At 42.5% G+C, this 20996-nt stretch overlaps 1 protein-coding gene across 3 annotated transcripts in view; it reads right to left on the bottom strand.

The window, feature by feature from the left end:
• The window catches only part of MAFK (MAF bZIP transcription factor K), a 198217-nt gene that overhangs the window by 140647 nt on the left and 36574 nt on the right, over window positions 1-20996 (bottom strand). The window lies entirely within an intron of this gene.

Below are 20996 nucleotides of genomic sequence, written 5' to 3'. Positions count from 1 at the left end.
AAAGATTACTGTTCTAATTCCAGGTCACAGGGTCTCTCCGGTCTTTAACACGTTTTCCAGTTGTTGGTATGCTCATATGTTTCACTTAACATAGTTATGCTTGTTTCAAGCTCAGATGCTCTATGCTCACATCGATTTTTGAGGGATGATTTCAGTCACATTTCGCACGCACTCAGGATAATAGGTCCAGGAATAGGTCGGACGTCAACTTCTTAGTGAGAACTCCGCATTCACATTGTGGCACAAGGGCCTTCCACTCCATGGTGACCCACCAAAACAAACCTATTGGCGCACTTATGATCTGGTGAAGTTGCCATACTTTCCTAGACGCACTTAGTTATATAGATAAGACAGATATGGGCAGCACACTGAATCACACACATAGATCTCTTGACTGTGCTATCGGTTCTTGTGACGCTTTTCCAGACAGCTCTGACTAATAGCATGTCACCAACCATGTACTACGAGTGGATAACATACTTAAATCCCTTATCTAAACACAAGACACACCCTATAGCCTTAGAGGAGCCTGTTAACACAGAATCAAGTAACTTTGTTTTATCGCAGACCTCAACTTATATCAGGTTGCTTTATCAAGATCCGGTTTGTGACATATGTTAGCTTTTTATGCAATCATTAAGATATTCAAGCTAAGCGTGCCATGCCCAATGACACGTCCCCCTTCATCACACTCACTTTTGTCCATCCCCCATGACTCATTTCCCTGGCCGGCTTGCTACGCCGGGCATAGCACCTACATCAGTGCTCCGCTACGACTTTCCCCACGCACCAAGTCTCTTACAGACATCCCCTGGTGGAAAGAGGCTCTAACCTGGTTCTGGCTACCCCAGAGCCTGTGCAGGCCCCCAAAGATCCTTCTTCTTTCACCCTAACGCCCCCTTAGTCCCCACCTCCTCTGAGTTAATTATCTGGTATCATGAAGGGATGCCTAATGTCTCCCAAGGCCTCTTTAGAGGCCCCTTAATCGGGACGCTCATCAGCGACTCATGAAAATTACCAACGTCCTCACTAAACGCTGTCTCCTTAACCCCTTCCATGCATCGGACGACCGGCCGACGTCACGGTGGGCGTGTGCGGAGGACGGCCAGGGGCCGTCCAAACCACGCCCACGCCATAAATCACCTGCACCGTGGCGGAATTTTCGCCGCGGTCAAGGGGTTAAACACCAAGGGGTTAAACCATCCAGTTAAGAGAACCAAAATCCTAGACCAATGTAAGAAGCTAGTGGGCGACATAGTACTCCTCCCAAAAAAATTAAGATTGGTTTCAAAGAGCCTTGTTAATGAGGAAAAGCTGGGTGTCAAAAGGACTTGCTCGGAAGCTTGCGAGGAAAAAAATGTGGTTCTTATCCTACTCTTCCAAAAATCTAGTCTAACAGTAATCGCACCAGAACATGCCACAGATGGCTACTTGCAAGCCTGAACTACTGGGCACATTATCTTTACGTCATGAAGATATATGCCCCAAAGTAGACAATCCAATATTCTGGCGTACACATAATAAGACATTTGCAGGCATCCCAGGAGACTGGAAAACGATAGTGGGTGGGGATTTTAACCTCCCAAGGACCCCATTCTAGATCGCCACTCAGCGTCCAAATTCACAGAACCCCCAGGGCACATAAACAGCTGCTCAACCTATACTCTTCATACCAACTCCTAGATGTTTGAAGACTACACAACCCAAAAGGTAACAAATTAGCATTTTTTCTCCTCACCACACTAGTTTTCCCGCATGCAAAGATCCACCCCATCCCCATCTCAGACCATGGTGAAATTTCAATTTCCATTCTTAACCATCCAGATAAAGGATGCAATCGAATTTGGCGCTTAAACATTGAAATACTATCAAATTAACCAGACATTGTGGATCTACAGAACAAAATAGAACACTTCTTTAGGGAAAAAGAACACTGTCAAATCCCCGGTAATTCAATGGGATGTAATTAAATGCAAAAACAACAATTGATGAACAGAATGCATAACAATGTCATACATTCACCCCAGTACAGAGATCTGTGCCTAAATCCATAGTTTTTTGCTCACCATGCCATTCCAGTTTGGACATAGCCACATGCAAATCAGTCTTGACCCTGCTCCCAATGGGAATAGTCCAGCCCAAACTGGCAGGCCAGGTCCTCCATGGACTGGAATAAAGCATCCTAGGACCGGTTTCGGGTTTTCAGCCCTCATCCGCCAGAATAGCTCGAGTCCAGTGGCATGGAGAGCACGGGACTCACGTCTGGGCATACCTGTCCCACTCAGTATGACAAATGCAAAAACAACAATTGATGGACAGAATGCATACATTCACCCCAGTGCAATCAAATGCGCCATAAGAGGGCAAATCATTAAATGAATGTCCAAAAAAACCTTTGAAATTAAGAGAACACTACCATCTTTAGGCACTGTAATCAAAAATAAGAAGGAAGCATTAAAACATTAACAACAAGTCCATATTTAAGGATATCAAACTAATAAAATATACTTATAACTCTATTTTCAGCAAACAGGCATACCTCGATGAATACACACAAAAATCTAAACAACTTCTATTTCGCAACAGAGCAGGCAAAACGCTTACCACCAACTTCAACAACGAAACTACACACAATATAGCCTAAAATGGTTCTCGGAAATTTAAAACCAAAGAGATACTAGAGTTCTTTAAAGATTTTTATGAAAAACTTTAGACCCCACAAATGTCATGGGACAAATCAAAGAGCCTAGAGTTCCTTAACTCCCTCCCTACTGCTTCAGTCTCCAACGCGGATAGAATGTGCATGAATCAGACAAAAGAAAAACAGAGAAGATTGTTAAAGCAACAACATCAATTTGTTTTGGGAAGGCACCTGACCCTGCGGACTTCCCCCATAATTTTCTATAAAATATTCACTACCTCTGTCATCAGGCATCTCAAAAATACACTTGACCACTTTGCTCTCCAAGGCAAAGTCTATGCTACGGCTTAGGAAACCACAATAGTGGTCATTCCCAAAAAGGGCGAGGATCATTCGGATCCCAAGAATTTTTGTTCCATTTCACTTCTAAATATGGAAGCCAAAATGTGTGCTAAAAACCTAGCCAACAGGTTAGAAAATTGCATACCCAAACCTATTCATAACTCCCAAATGGAATTTGTCAGAGGCTTTCTTGCAAGAGACAACATTCACACATTATGCGATATAATAGAAAAGGCCCGCCTATCCTCACTTCCCACAGCAGCGATCGCACTTGATGCTTAAAAGGCCTTTGATAAAGTCTCTCGACCTTTTCTTCACGCAGTTCTTGAGTCTTATAACCTCTGCAACACATTTATTACTATGGTGATGGCTCTTTGTACGAATCCTAAAGCAAATATTAGGACAAACAGTACGGCCACCACATACATCGATCTATACCAAGGTACAAGACAGGGATGCCCTCTTACCCCCCTTGCTCTTCTTACTGGCTATTGGCCCCTTACTTAAATTAGTCAATGCGGCTCCTGAAATCAAGGGTCTTTAATTCAGCCCTAAACTATATAAAACCGCACCATACACAGATGACATCCTTATTTTCTAAGAGGACATCGAAAATGCAATCTGGAGTATCACCAACATCATCCACAAGTTTTCAGGGGTTCCTGGATACACTTTAAATAAGGACTAAACCAAGGTTTTTCCTCTAAATCAATTGTGCTTTCCCTTACACTTAGGTTATTCAGGATTTAAGTGGCAGCCCAAACGTCTTAACTATCTGGGGATTTGGTTCTGCAGTGACCTAACGGAAACACTGCAGTACAATGAATCTCAGACAATTTCTAAAGTTAGAGACCTGCTGTCTTCCCGGTCTCCCAAATATATCTTGTGGTGAGGAAGGCTTCAAACTCTCAAGTTGATGATAACTCCAATAGTGAATTTTGTGTCTTTAATGCTACCCCTGAAACTTTCATCCTCCTTTTTCCAGGAAATTGATCAAATAACTTCAAAATTCCATTGAAGTGATAAAATAGCGAGGATCTCATCCATGGCCCTTAGGAAAAGCTTCCCTCTGGAATTTAGAACCTCTACCTATCAGCCTTTCTGGCAGCACAGGGTGCTATCTGGCTAATCCCAGAAACACCCAACACCCCTCGATGGCTGGAGATAAAACACAACATATGTACCCCATTTAGTACTTCCTCCTACATTCCAGAGTCGAAATGTATGCCACTGCATTCCCACCACATACTTACAGACACTGCAAATGCACAAAAGCTGCTTGACAAAAGTCTGCCGGAATCTATCCTTAAGTCCAGATGGGCATCATTATAGCACAATCCTAAAATCAATGCAGAAGTCAAAGATAATATTTCACACTTGTGGGCCTCCAAAGGCATCAGTCTAATGAGGGACCTATACAATAACAACAATGATCCGTTCCTCTTTTCGGTACTGGCCAAAACATACAACCTCCCCAAACTAGACTTTTACATTTCCCTAAAGATTAAAGTAAAGCTATCAAAGCTTAACTTTACCAACCACCCGTCTCTACTGACCTAACTTGCTATATGGCAATACTCGGAACATTTTGCCTCAAAAATGTATAAGTTCTTATCTGACCCACACCCATCACAAAATTTGATACTACACAAAATTGGATAATCATTTCAACACAGATGTATTTGATCACATCACGGACTAGAACTGGCAAAACATTTGCAAATCTTCTCTATGCTACAAAATCACCCCACTCTCTTATACAAGGAATCTCCTGCATTGGACCCCATCCAGACTGCACAAGTTAAATCTGCGAGAAAATGACAAATGCTGGAACTGAACCCAAGAGCCGGGTTCACACCAACACATGTTCTTTGAATGTCAACTTCTGGACTCAATTTGGCTTCCGATTCAGAACCAGCTGTCAGCTATATTATCACACACCACTAGGCGTTGCTATCTCTGACCATGTGCAGCCCGTCCCCCCTAAAAACAATGCTTCCTGTACCCTGTTCCAAACCCTAGATGAGTGCACTATACGCAGGACACTATCGACTCTGATCTCTCAAATCATTACAATGACCCTCTGCCATCGAACCTCTTCCAGGAAGTTAGATACTCCTTACTAACATTGTGGACGAAGATCGTCAATGCATCACTTCAGCAAGGGGATATTCCAGACTGCCTAAAATCGGGGAAGGTCACGCCAATTCTTAAGAAACTAACAGTGGATCCTACGGACCTGCATAACTTTCGCCCAATCTCCAACATCCCCACCCTGGCACAGCTCCTGGAGAAATGTGTGCTTGTCCAACTCTGCAACCACATCGATCATGTCAAACTCCTGGATCAAGGCCAATCTGGTTTCAGCCCGGGCCATAGCACAGAGTCTGCACTAATGCACATTGTCGATGATGCGCTAAGAATGCTGGACCACAATGAGTCGTGTCTACTGATCCTTCTTGACCTCTCGTCAGCATTTGATACTGTCAAACACGACAACCTAATTCACCTCCTGGAACACAGGATGGGGTTATCTGGGCCGGTGCTTAACTGATTCTCTGCTTTCCTCCAGAATAGATCTCAAAGCTTCAAGACAAACCAATCCTAGTCCCAGCCTGCACCGGTTACGCAGGGGTTACCACAAGGTTCTGCACTCTCTCCCACGCTCTTTAACTTGTTCTTGGAGCCTCTAACAGAAATTCTGAAATCATCCAGCATTCACTGTCACATGTATGCTGATGCCACCCAACTTTATTTAAAGATCACCTCCCCTGAGGACATTCAGACCCTCAAATCAGTCTTGCTGGAAACACAAAGTTGGCTGACACGGAACCACCTGAAGCTAAATGCCCTAAAAACAGAATTCCTCCTAATCTCACCCCAGAAGCAATCCCCGGTCATGGAGCAATGGTTAAATCAGCATACTGCTCTCAACTGTAGACCTCACCTCGTGGACTCGGCATCCTCGCTTGGTACTATATTAGACAAAAATCTAAACATGCAAAAGCACATCAGCTCCCTCACTAAAGGAGCAAATTTCCATCTCAGCATCCTAAGGAAGCTCAAACCCTTTCTCCCTGCTCATGACCTAAAAGTTGCAGTGCAAGCATTAGTGATCGCAAAGCTGGACTATGGTAGGCGCAACACTTTGTGGCTTGCCCAGAGCAAAAACAGCTCCTCTTAGGGTGACCCTCAAGTCTCCTGCTAGGATCTTAACGGGTTCTAAAAAATACAACCACATCTCTCTGGACGTGCTGGCCCTGAAGTGACTCCCATATGAAGCTCGGATACAGTTAAAAATTGCATGTATGGCACACAACGCCATCCACTTCAAGTCCCTGCTTAACCTCGCTCAGAAACTTGAGCTCTCTTGTAGTACAAGAGCCTCCAGAAGTGCCAGCACCCTCCTACTCAAACCACAAAAATTCAAGAATAAAAGGACTTACAATTGTGCATTCTCAGACATGGCGCCGAGGATCTGGAACTCTCTCCCCCCTGAAGTCAGGGTGATCCCTTCCAATGGCCACTTCAAAATGGAAGTTAAAGGACTCTTGATGAAGAAATATCAGACTCAGCCCGCCTTCCCCACTTGACCTGGGGTCCTGAGCTGCGGTTTGTAGCCCAGATGTTTTGCTCACATGACTGTTTGACATTTTTAATAATCTTTTGTACATTTCGCTCTGTTGACTGCATGTTTGCCTATACCCTTCCTTGCTGCATCATCTGTAAAGCGCTCTGATACCCTCGGTGGTTATGTTCGCGCTATATAAAACTTTATAAATAAATAAATACCCATAACTCTGAGCTACCCCATGATAGCACTCCCATGTCTCAGATGTACCACTCAACCTCCCCCCCGCACCAGTTCTCTCACATTTGTTTCGCTTAACGACCAAGGCGATACATCATTATTACACACATACTCAATAGCTACTAAGCATGCAATTCTTCTAGACTCTCTATAGTGGTCGATCTTATGAGTGTACCCAGGGCCACAGTGTCCTCATATTTGTAACTTGTATGTAATTGTTCTCGCTTGATTTACTCGCATCCCTAAACCTCATTGGTATCGCACATGACTGTAAGCAGACTCACAACTCTCTTTATGTAATTTGTATAGTATATGCTTTCCATTATTGATTCGGCGGGCAACCTCTACCTGTATCGCAATGATATTTGCTTGTATGTTTTCTATTAAAACAAATAAAATACTTAGAACATTAAAGAAATTCGAGTGGTCATCTATTGTGTTTCTGTCCTTATAGTATGATTAATCCAGTATGTCCATCTTGGGGTTCTTAGTATTTTAAAGAGTTTTCTCATACTAATCCATGGTGGTCTTCTATCAGATTATATTATGCAAGTTTTTTATTCTAAAAATAAGACTGAACTGTGCTGTACCCTCGGAGTATATCTGTGCAACACCACACATTTAAACATTTCCACCGACCTCCATACATGGGTACTAACACAAGAGCAATGGCTATCCTAGAAGCTTACAAAGCAAGTCTAACACAAAACTGGCCTTGTGAGTTTTCAAGGCCACGAAGAGACAATACCCTTTCTCAAGGTCACTGCATCTATCATCTCAACAATCAAGAATGTTAATGCCTGGTATCTGGAGTTTCAAAATCTACTGCATGTGTTCTATCCTTTGCACACCAACTTGTTATTCATACTCAATCCCCCACCACAATATGCATCGTAGCCCTGAACTTCCAGTCCCTATGAGAGACCACAACTTTCTGTCCCAACTTCCCCAAACCTGGCTTTCTCCCAAATGCTCAACCCTTTTCAACCGATCACTGTAGGAAACTTTGGTTACTGAAACAATTACCAAATGGATACTACAGCAACACACTACCTCATCTTCCTTTCCAGGTGCCAACCAAAACTCAGAACTTGGCCGGCTACACATGATTCATTTTTACATGTTTAGTTACATTTGAAGAGATTCTTTTGAACACTTTTAATTTATGTGACCATCTATTGATCCAGTTTTAATGCCAAATACAATATCCCAAAGATCAGGAAACCTAGGGGGATTCTAAAATGTAACAATCGATGAGCAGTGCTAGCAATTGCATTTGATACACAAAAGCACCTTTCTCAACCGGTCAATAATTTCTTCCCCTAGATGCGAATCAATAAAACACAAGCAACTGGTGCTCTTAGTATTCTTCCAACTTCAATGCCTGCACCTAAAGTCTACTTCATAGGAAGAATCTTGAAACTCCTAAGACCTAACAGGTTTAGATCTGCAGTATTCTACACAGGGAATAAGAATAGTATTTTTGTTTTAGCAAACCCCACTACATTCGCAAGAACAAACAGTTCTTTATCTAGTCACCACTGCCATTGATTCTCTACCACAGAATAACTGTAAATTTTCACACTGACACAAGATCCACTGCTAAAAAAAGTTACTTTCTTTATTTTCGTTCTAGTCCGGGCATCTGCCACAGAATATTAAACCAACATTTACAACTGCAACACAATTAAGCTGCTAATTCTCCTACTGCTTATCCACATATTCCACGGGTCAAACAATAAAACATTTCTTTTAAACTGAAAACACTTGAGCTAACCCTATGTGAAATCCAAACTATAATTCATGGCATACAAAACGTGTGCTTTGCCAAACAATTCCCTGTTTAGCAGGGTCATATAAATCAATTTGAAACAAGAATACGCAACTAGAGACCTGAAAATAAAACCTGACCACAACATGCAAAATAAACACCTAGTGGGCAAACTCAGCTAATTTCTGGTGAATTGCCATTCTACACCTAAACCACTACCTCGTCCTAAACGAAATCCTAGATGACTGACTACGATTTTTATCTCCACAAGTACAAGACAATGCCAGGTTTATTATTCCGTGTGCAATTCAGACTGCACAGGAACGTTTGTTTGTTTCCGTGGGCGAGAGGCACGACTATACTACAGGAGAACAACACTAATATGTGTGAAGATAATCATATGAGGAAATTAATAATATGCTTCGTTTAGAGTTACATTTAAGCTGTGCTTACTCGCCTTAAATACTTATTAAGGAAATTATTGAACTACAGATAGTTGCTCTAGCCCCGAGGAAGTCTTTATGGTGGTGATGCACCAAAGACGAAACATGCATGTTGGCTGTTGTGTGGAGATCTAAAGATACATTTGTGTGAAGAATATTGTCTCATGAGTTCATGTGAAGAAAAAGAACTGAAGAAAAATTAAAGATCACGGATACTCTATTCTGGACATTTATTATTGGCTGAACTGTCTAATTTCTGAAGAATTGTGAAACGACACAAGAAGGGTTATATATTTTTTGCTCAGGGGGACCTACCAAATTGAGATTTTATTATTGCAATTTTCATAAATTGCAACTTGGCAGTATAGGGTGGTGACTGTCTGGACTCCCTTAGTAGCAGATTACAAAATTATTCATAGAGTAACACTTAAACCATCAGACATTGCGCAGAAATACCTTACTACCCTTTGGTTGGAAATCTTCTCCTCCTCAGTAGCTTTACTGCCTTTGCCATGATGCGTCACACAATCCTGTTCTAAACAGAGCAAAACTCAATGGTCTATTTTGCCATTTATCTAGTTAACAATCCTTCTTTGTACCCCTACCACTGTAATAAGCAATGTTGCTCTGAAGCTAGGTTCATGTTCTATAAATCATACTAAATACATACATAAAGTAAAGTACTGTCATGGACCAAACCACTGCTACTCAAAAACATAGAACATTCAAAGGCACTCAGACCAAACCATTCTACAGAACATGCCCTTGAACTGAAGAATATAGTGATGATTGGTTGTTAGGTTCAGAATATATGCCCCACATCCTTGACCTCAAGCTCCAGACAGTCCCAACAGACAGTAAAGACAGTCACCCTGCATACAGAAGTCAGATGCACAGCCATCAGGCAACTGAGCACCAATTCTCTAAACTCCCATTTGACAGTCCAGAGCCCCCAACCTTAGAGCTGTCGCTCTACCATTAGCACTGCATACCAGGGTGTACATCCAAATCAGAAAGCGGGGATAGTGAATTTCAATAACTGAACTGGTGGGTGTACAAATGTTGCAAATCTCTTCAAAGGTTCCTACGGCCACCGCTTCAGATGTAGCAGGCAACATTTAGAGCACAAATTTGCCTGCTCAAAACAAATACCCCTCATGCAGACAATAGACTTCACAGACGCATATCAATCTGCACACTTAGCCAACTCAACTTCATAGTAAACATTAGATTGCAGATATTAAAAAGATTCCAGTTGCCAAAGCCAAGATTTTTTTTGCGAGGAATATAGTCACTAGCGTTGGACTTTACTTAAACTGCCTGGGAAGGCAGAAACTGGTGCCAAACTATTTAAAACTGCCTTTCACAGAAGGCAGTTGGTTTATTTATAAGTAATCTGTCAGAATGTGTTTTTTAAAGATTAAAATGTTCGTACTGCTCTTTTAAGTGACTGGGAGTGCAATGGTTGGAAGTCAAATGACTAGCACTTAAAAGATGGTTCCATCTCACTTTGGCTTGTAGAGTGGATTAGTGGTCTTGCTTGAGAGACTGGGCATTTTACCTAATTATGTAACTCCAATTCTGTGGCAACATTTGAGCCCTGGCTTCCCTCAAATGAGTGTCACTTCAACTGTGTGACCAACTGCAGCTATGGATTGTACTGCATACTTATATAATACATGGGATTCTGCAAATCTTACTTAAAAACCTGTCTCTAAATTCTTTATAATCTGCATCTTTTAACGCACCTAGTGGCGAGTTGTCGATTATAAAGAAAAGCCGTTAGAACTCCACTGTAATAATGTACTACAGTTGAGTTCCGACTTCACAAAGCCTGCTGCAAGAGCCAGCAACCGAGTGGAAAGGCAGGTCCTGTAACAGAACATAAATTAAGCAGCTGTTTGCAGAACGACAATGAAATGTGGCTTTTCTTATGCTCTACTCTGTTTTTCTAACTGTAGAGTGACTACCAGAAAGGAGGTATTTATGGCAATGTGAGTTTTTTTTAACTCCTTCAGTAATTATAGAAAAGTTAGAACCTTTATGCATGTTTTTACACATTCTGAGCTACTGCACTTTTTTTTATTAAAAAAAACTTATATTAAACTGCTTCTAATATCTTCATGAAACAAACAGCAAGGCTTAAAGTATTTAATTTTGTGCAAGAGATTATATTTTAAAGCTTCATGTTTGCAATCATGCTTTTTATTTCATATGAAAGAGCTACATATCAAGCATTTAGGTGGTTTAAGGGAAAGGTTTTGACGTGACCATGTATTATAAGGGGTAAAGTACCTCCTGTCATACATGATAAGGAAATTGCAAGTCACCCTGGAGTTCTAAAACCTTATGAAGGAACTCTGCATTTGGCCTAGTTTCCCCATTTGGTTATGGAACTCTCTGGAGACTTGCAATATCCTCATAATGTACAGAAGTGAGTACATTAGTCGATATATAATGCTAACTACTTCAGATGAGGTACTGAAGTGCTTTGGGGACAGGTAGTATACTAGTTTGTAGTGTTAATTGTAAGTGTTGCAGTTAGTTGTATATTATGCAATTCTATTAGAGCTGGTAAACTGATTAGACGCATGCAATTTGTATGAAAGTTAATGGTCAACTCTTTTTATTGATGTAGGTGAATTTGTTATTTCACTTCACACCTCCCATTGTACTATCCCAGAGTAGGTTCCATATATGCCAGACATCCACGACCACTAGAATTACACAAATTGTGTCCACAGTGTTTTCCACACGACGAGGTGAGAGTCTCGCGGTACAATAAAACATATATATTACAGTCATAATAACATTATACTATAGGCTATAGTAGATAGCAAAGTCACTACATTAGCCTATCTTAGTCGTTTTGCAAAAAGAACCAAACTTGGAAACCAGCCGAACAGGCAACAGCACCCTCCTAGAACCTTCCCCACAGAGAGGCAAACCCTCAGATTTTGTAGCACAAGTGACAGTAAGTATGCCATAATGATAAGGTAAGCCACTCCGGGGAGGAGGGTGGGTCGCATGTGAATCTATGAAAGATACCAATACTGGATAACTGAAGTTACAGGTAAGTAACTTGTTTTCTTATCCAGTATTGGGGTATCTTTCATAGATTCACAGGCTTAGAATCAGAGTAGCTAGCAGTAAATAATACATAGATGCATAGTGGATGGTGGGTATCATAAGAAAAAATCTAAATACACCACGTCAAACCAGTGCAAAATATATATATAAATATATATAATTATACATATCTGTATTGAAATAAAGAGTAAGACATACCTATGCATAACCATGGTTATATGCAATAAAGAATTTTTATAATAGCAGAAATAATATACTTATCATAAGGCTTACCTTATCTAAAAAGGTTTCGTAGTACTGCTTGACCAACAGCCGACACAGCCTCTGTTGCCAGATCCGGGTAATAATGCAGAGTGAAAGTGTGCACACTTTTCCAGGTTGCAGCACGGCACATTTTATTCAAAGCCACACCAGCGAACAGTGCCATTGAGGAGGACACTGCTCTGGTAGAATGAGCTTTAGGCTTATTTGACAACGGATGGCCGGCCTTGCAATGGCAGAATTGGATAGTGGATGCAATCCACCTTGAGATAGTAGCCTTCAATACTGCTGATCCTGGCTTGTGACCACCATAAGAGAGAAATAACTGGTCAGATTTTCTGATGGACACAGTCCGAGATATGTAAAACTTCAAGCATCTTTTTACATCCAAAGTATGTAAAGATGTTTCCGCCGAGGAAGACGGATTGGGAAAGAAAGTCCGTAATATCACAGTTTCGTTGAGATGAAATGAAGTAGGAACCTTAGGTATGAACATTGGATTCGTTCTTAAAAGGACATAAACATTGGTAAACTTCAAATATGGTTGTCTTATAGTGAACGCCTGTATTTCACTGACACGTCGAAAAGAGGTGAGCGCCAACAGGAGAGCCGTCTTCTATGAGAGATATTTTAAATCTGCTTTATGAATAGGTTCAAATGGATGATCCATCAGTTGTTGTAGCACCAGATTTAGTCTCCATTCCGGAGGAGGAGCTCTAATAGGTGGGAAAGTTCTGAAAAGGCCCTTCAGGAACTGCTTAATGAGACGATTGGAACAAAGTGATGCCGCCCCTGAGGATCGTCTATATGTAGAAATTGCGACCAGATGCAATTTAACAGAAGCAAACTTGAGACCAGACTTAGAGAATGACAATAAATAAGGTAGAACCCTATCGGGAGAACATTCCAGCGGATGTAAGTTGTTGTTGCTGCACCAGCAACAGAATCTCTTCCATTTTAAGGCATAGGTTTGTAATGTAGAAGGGGCCCTTGCTCTATTCAGAATGTCTCTGCAGTATTGAGGTAAGTCTATATCCTTGAAGTCTGTGAATCCAGAAACCAAGCATGGAGCTGTAGTTGAGCTGGACAAGGATGAATAATCTGGCCATCGCTCATAGACAACAGATTCGGTAGTATTGGAAGGCAGAATGGCTTGCACTTGAGGAGAAGTTCTGTGAACCAGTGCTGACGTGGTAATTTCAGTGCAATTAGAACAGAGGTCTTCAAACTTTTGTAGGTTGAGCCCCCCCAGCTGAATTTTTTTAGATGTTGGGCCCCCACCACCACACAGAAATTTCTGGACTCGACCGCCACGCGCACATTCAGGGCATATTCAGCTAATAACATTCAATACAATAAGAGTGTTTAGTAAACTGCAGGTTTGTGAGTGGGTAGGTGTGGTGAAATGACAGAGGCTTATTACACAGTTCAAAACACCACTTTCCAAGATAAAATGTGTGCATAATAAGGCCAATCTACAGCTTACTTACAGCTCGCAGCAGTCTGCAAAACACAGTGTCGACGTTGCATAAGCAATGAGCGTGTATTGTTTCACAAATGATGCAACGCTAAAAACAAACCGCAATGTCTGATTTCGATGTAAGGAGCAGTGCACTGCTTATGCAGGAAATTGAGAAACGAGGGCAGTATAGCAGACAGGTATTTTGGCTGATTTTGAAAATCACACAATGACGTTGTTTTGCTGTTGTGCGACTGGAATGCTCTCAGGCAGCCCTGGAACGTTCTCGACCGAGCGTATAATTTCTAGCCTGCCGTGCCGACTGATGCCCGATACAAACACTTCTGTGCCCCATTTTTTTTTCTATCGCCAAGGCGTACTTGAGGTGTGCAGGATAATAAAAAATATCACTGAGCCCTCACTGAAACTCATCTTACACTACCCGGTGTGGAGGACGTACACCTGTGAACACAAACGTGTAGTCACATTCACAGGCGTGTCTATTGGGTCAGTGTGTTGGCTTGTCTATCGTCCACAAAACATTAACAACAAACAAAGAAGTAAACTTTTATGTTTATTGCTTGTACTGACTAGGCCAGTAAGTCCTACTTTGATGTTTTATATTACCAAACCTGCCCTCTCTAATGACAGCATAATGATGCTACCCAATGCTTGTTTCTAAATGCCTCCAATCCTATGCGTCATGTCAAAAGTGTCACCAGTTGGTAGGAAGACCAAAAACGGGTTCCTAAATGTTGGCTCTACTTCAGGACTGGAGATCCTGGCATGTTTTGCTTGACCCGTGTCCTTGCATTGGGCTCTTCTGTCAAGCACTTAAACCACCTTAACCACTGTGTATATTCTTCCCAGTCCCCAGCTTTAGCATCCAGATGAATTTACTGACCGTCTTAGCACTTAAAATAATATGAATTCAAAGCCCCTACGAACGAAATATGCTCACTTTGCGGTTTTGCCACAAACGGGCTGTTGGATTTGTTTTTTATTTGATGGTTTTATTATTTGTGATGTGCACATTACACATGGGAAACTAATGGCGGCACTTCATGTGTTGCCATCTGGGTCTTTTCAGAGTATTTATGGCCAGATAGCAGGAATCGCACCAGTGCATGGTCTTCATTTTTGGAAACCATCTTGGATGCCTTCGTCAGACTAACACTTCAATTTCCGCACTTCCCAAATCTAGCAAGAACAACAAAAAAAAAGAACAAAAGTTAAATTTTTTTAATGATATTGCTGCGTTCCCTCATGTGTTGTTTTGTTAGGCATGGGGAGATTAAGTGATTTACCCAGAATCACAGGATGTTCAGCTTCTTTGCCGAGACTCGAACTCTAGAAACTTTGTCGTTCTGCGAAGAGCTAACTCTCCCAGGAGGGGGGTAATTCACTGAGCTGAAATGTTTCAGCTGCAGTGGGAGGCGAGGGGTCTCCTCTGCTAAAACCGAAAGCAAACCAACAGACACGCTTTCGGTTTTAGAATAGGAGACCCCTCGCCTCCCACTGCAGCTGAAGCATTTCAGCTGGGTGAATTAACCCCCTCCTGGGAGAGTTAACAAGACAAAAGAACGGGCATGTCGTGCCCCATCGATCCCCCTCCCTCCCCCTTCCACAAAATCCTCCAAGAAGACTTGCAGGGACGGAGTGACACAGGGAACAAAGGTGAGATTGAAGTGAAGTGCGCGCCCCCCCTGGGAAGGTGTCGCGCCCCCTAGGGGGGCGCGCCCCACAGATTGAAGAACACTGAATTAGAATCATGCAGCATGGTTCCCTTTTGATCTTGCGCAGAAGTCTCGGGATCAGGGGAAAAGGAGGGAATGCGTAAGCAAAAATTCCTGTCCATCTCATCATGAAAGCGTTTCCCCAGGAGCCCTTCTCCGGTTCCCAACTTGCGAAGAAAAGGCACTTCCGATTGTTCCTGGAGGCAAAGACATCCAGATTCGGCTTGCCCCACTTCTGAAAGACTTTTTCCAGAATCATTCGATTCAGTTCCCATTCGTGGCAGGATTTCGTCGTCCTGCTGAGAGTGTCTGCTAAGGTGTTCTGGACTCCTGGAAGATGTTCCACCTTTATTGCAATATTGTGCAAGAGAAGCCATTTCCAGATGTTTTGAGCCTCTTGGGACAGAATGTGAGATCTGGTACCCCCTTGCTTGTTTAAATATTGCATGCAAGTGGTGTTGTTGGTTCTGATGAGAACTGTAGACCCTTGGAGTCTTGGCAGAAAAGACTGCAGAGCCAGGAAAATGGCTCGAAGTTCTAAAAAGTTGATGTGCATCTTTGCCATTGCTGTAGACCATCTTCCTCTTATGCTGAGATCCTCAAGATGGGCACCCCAACCTTCTAGGGAAGCATCAGTAGTGAGGATGAAATCCGGAATTGGAGGCTGATAATTGAGCCCTACTGAGACATTTTTGGAAAACCTCCACCAAGAAAGAGTTTCTTTCATAACTGGAGTTACTTGAACTAGGTCGTCGAACGAACCCGAGATTTGGAGCCTCCGATTGTCCAGCTCCTCCTGAATTGGTCTCATTTTCAGCCGCGCATGAGGCACTAGCAGAATTGCCGATGATAAAATCCCCAGGAAAGATTTGATCAGTCTCACTGAAGCGAACTTTCTTTTTAGGAGGTCTGATGCCAGAGAAATGAGGCGAGATATTCTTTCTTTGGACAAGAATGCTTTGTCCTGAACAGTGTCTAGTTTTGCCCCCAGAAATTGGATTACTTGGGAAGGATAGAGGCTTGACGTTTAGGGAGAGGCCTGGAGAGCGAAAAACTTCCAGGCATTTTGCTGTTGCGAGAGAAGCCTGAAGAAAGGATGGAGCCTTTATCAGCCAGTCGTCCAGATAAGGGAATAATTGGCTGCCTTGCAGCCTGAGGTGAGCTGCTACAGGAGCCAGAAATTTGGTGAAGATTCTTGGAGCTGAGCGCAGGCCAAATGGAAGAACTTTGATTTGGAAATGTGCACCTGCCACAGTAAATCTTAGGAACTTTCGATGTTTGGGATGAATTGTGATGTGGAAATACGCATCTTGAAGATCTAATGTCTTGAAGTCCGCATGATCTAGAAGTTGGAGGATTTCCTGGAGTGTTACCATGCGGAAAAATTTTTTCTGAAGGTATTTGTTCAGCATTCTCAAATCCAAGATTGGTCTCCAATCCCCAGATTTTTTCTTTATTAGAAAAAAGCGAGAATAAAATCCCTTCCCTGTTTGAGAGCGTGGTACCTTTTCTATCGCTTCCTTTGACAACATAGCTTTCACCTCCTTTTTGAGTAGAGCAAGATGCGGTGGGTTTTTCTTCAGAGGTGGATGAGGAGGGGGAAATTTGGGAAATTCCAGGGTGTGACCAAATTTTATTGTTTCCAGTACCCACTTGTCTGTGGTTAATTCGCTCCAATTTTTGAGATGTTGGGAAATTTTTGAAATGTTGTATACTTGTGGCATATCTGGTGCAGGTGCAATAAGATTGTCAATGTTTTCTGGCAGAATCTCTGCCCTGAGGTTGACGTTTCCTGCCCTGTTGCCTATAAGCGGACGCCGGGGGATTTCTATAGGACTGTTGCTGCTGTTGTTGATGGTATCCATAACGACCTTGGCCACCCTGTTGCTGGTACTTCTGGTAACCTCTACAAAAGGTGTATGAGCCTCTGCCTCTTTCTCCTTAAAAAGGTGTTTTTCTATACTGCAAGGTACCCAACGCGCTAGCAGTATCAGTGTAATTTTTTATTTCTTACAATTCCTCATCGATGTGTTTACCAAATAATAAATTGCCGTCAAAGGGCATGTCCAGAATTTTTGTTTCGACTTCAGGGCGAAAGTTAGTGGATTTCAGCCAGCCCTGACGTCTAAGGGTAGCTGCTCCGGCAAGTTGACGAAACCCCAGAGAAGCTATATCCATAGAGATATCAATGACTTCAGAAGCAGCTCTTTCGCCCTCCATGAGAATCTTTTTCGCTTCTATTTTCTTATCATCAGGCAGCTACTCTATATAAGGTGAAATGTCGTACCATAATTGTCGATCGTATCTGCCTAAAATTGCTAAACAATTCGTAACCCGAACTGTAGCGTCTGCCATGGTGGTAAATCGTTTGCCGATGTTGTCAAGGCACCTACCATCTTTGTCAGGTGGAGCTGTTATCGGGGCAGGAGGATTCTGAGACTTTCTCTGCACCGCTTGAGAGATGACGGAGTCTGGTCTAGGATGACCTGAGAGGCAGGCAGGGGCATCCTCTGGCGCCTTGTATTTTTTGTCAGCCCTAGGGAGGATCGCCGGAATTGAAAACGGAGTCTTCATTATCTTCACCCCTTCCTCCCAGATATGATCAATAATTGGAATTGAGCGAGTCAATTTTCTGTTCTGGTCTTTAAAGTCATACAGAAAACATTCTGTCTTTTGTACTGACATTGACAGATGGAACCTCGAGGCTGTTCTTTCCATAATAGCGTGAAAACCTCCTATGTCCTCAGGAGGGGAGTCAACAGCTTGGGGTACTGGCGAAGCTGGTGTTGGAATAAGGTATTCGTCCCATTCATCCACAGTAGTGGGCGAATTTGGTATTTCTCCTTCTTCAGCCACCGTGTATCCGTCATCACCCTGAAGGAATTGTGAAGGCAAAGCCACCTGAGGCTCTGAGACAAGGGTAGTAGGGGTCGCAGGCTGCACCTCTGTAGGTACAGGAACTCCATCCGGAACTGCGACTGGAGGAAAACGAGTATTATAGTCCTTCAACATTGCTGAAAGGTCTTGTAGCAAAGCTGCAGGCATCTGAACCATAGGTTCCTGATGGAATGATTCTTGAGGTCCTCTTAAAGAGGAGATTTTCTCGTCGACGAAGCTGTTTTAGATGTCGACGGAGGCTCAGGAAGGGATTTTGAGGTAGTTTTCAATGAAATCTTTACCTTTTCTCCACATTTCACCTCAGAAGACAAAGAAGACGTCTCTTTTTTTGAGGATGAGTGACCAATCTCAGAGTGAGATTTCTTCAGGGTCTTACTCTGTTTTTCAGGTGGATCACCAGATCTATCCCTCTTCTTGGCCAGAGGGGTGGAGGCTTGAAGACTCACACTGCCTTCATCTTCAGATACCACCTCAGACGATGCCTTTAACTTCTCCAGCCAAACCAAAAGTCGTCCTTCACGATCCTTCAAGTTCTTGGCAGGAAAGGTTATACAGATCCTGCAATCCTTGACCTTGTGAGCTGGGTAAAGGCAGTAGATACATTCTTTATGTGGATCCTCAAAGTGTAATCTCTTTTGCCCACATGAAGAACAGGCTACAAACAGGCTTTTCTTGGAAGAATCAGACATTTTTTCTCTCAAATAAGTGAAAGTTAAGTAACAAACTGAGCAGAGCTCAGGGAGACTCCCTAACACACGAGGTGCGGTAGAAAATCTGAGGGTTTGCCTCTCTGTGGGGAAGGTTCTAGGAGGGTGCTGTTGCCTGATTGGCTGTTTTCCAGGTTTGGTTATTTTTGCAAAAATACTAAGATAGGCTAATGTAGTGACTTTGCTATCTACTATAGCCTATAGTATACTGTTATTATGACTGTAATATCTATGTTTTATTTTACAGCGAGACTCCCACCTCGTCGGCGGGGATGATTCTAAGCAAGTGAATCTATGACAGATACCCCAATACTGGATAACCATACATACATATTTACCACTAAAAGAGGGTGGCATGAATGATTCCAAATTTGTCATGAAATGCAAATGTATGTTCATTTCATACACTGTTTGCCAAAGAGCAACTATTTGTGCACACTGACATTTACAAAGTGTTTATCTAGCTGGGCAGCAATGGTGCGCTGAAGTGTTGATTTACAATTTTTAATTACACAATTGCAGTTCAGATATTTACAATTTTAGACTTAATGAGGTTGAGTGATATGCCCAGAGGAAAACAATTTTCAATCAGTGGAAAGAGGTTATTCCATAGATTCCATAGTGTGGATGCAGAATAAAAGTGAAACAGGTGGTAAGTTTTAAAACGTAACTGGCAACCACAGAAAAGGCGCATCTTCTATTACAAAAAATGTGTACTCGCATTTAATTTCTGCTGATGGAAACACTGTATGTGTTTTACGCAGACTATTTTATTCAGAGAAACCTAGGCCAATACCAATACATTAGCACTTTTTTGCTTCCGTAGAAAATCAATTTATTAATTGCTTGTGGATACCAATTTGAATAAGGTCTGCTGGCATTGTACATTTTGCTTTCAACATAGGACTGGACTCCATTTTGCATTGACATGTCAAAGCAGATACTGTCATAGATGTGCCACTTAACTTCTTTACATGACCATATAATTTAGTCAGCCCTAATGCACAACGTGACCATCCATTCCAGTATTATTATTCTGCCCGGCATACATCGAATCTCATCTCTTTTTTCAATGTTTATATGTACCTCTTGAGACATACATTAGAGCTAATGACCCGAGTCATCTTAGATGCGATTGATACTCATCTTTAAGTCAATAGCTCTGAACACAAAGATGTCAGTCACCTAAATTCCATTCACAAATGACTGTTTCAATAACGCAAAACATGAATGCTTAGTAGTTGGTCCAGAAATTATACAACCTGCAACTAAAAGACAAGGTTATTTAGTTGCGGCACAACAACTTATTTTTCGGAAGCTGCATATAAGCCAGCTGCTGTCAATTGTTATTTATCCCCAAACTCTCATTGCATCGCACATGAAGAAGCGGTCATCTTGTGATATGCCACATTTAGCATACCGAAATGCTAACTCGCTGTTTCAAATGGACACATGAGCCATAGTCCTCCCATACTTGGGAGTATGGTTGCTATCAGTCCCCATACATTCTAACGTGCATGCTCAGTCACAACCCAACATATAGAGACCAGACAAGTATTTAGCCCTAGGATAGAAACAAAAAGTAAGAACATCACAACCACTGGTCGCCTATTCGGTTACTCCACACCAGCCTACCTGGTGGCTGTGATACCACTTTAAGCACCTGCAGGGGCGGCTCTAGGCTCATGGCGGCCCTGGGCCGGGAGCGTAGGTAGGGGGCCCCGGAAGAGGGGGTCCGGGCGGAGCCCCCCGGAGCTCAGGAACCAGGAGGAACGCAGGCGCGGAGGCCAGTAAAAAGGGGGGGGGGAGGGGGCCGGGTCAGGGTGTTTGGAAGTGG

Source organism: Lissotriton helveticus, chromosome 10, assembly GCF_964261635.1.
Source record: "Lissotriton helveticus chromosome 10, aLisHel1.1, whole genome shotgun sequence".
Taxonomy (NCBI): Eukaryota; Metazoa; Chordata; class Amphibia; order Caudata; family Salamandridae; genus Lissotriton; species Lissotriton helveticus.
The sequence above is the reverse complement of the archived record's forward strand: the minus strand, read 5'-3'. Positions and strand labels throughout refer to the sequence as shown.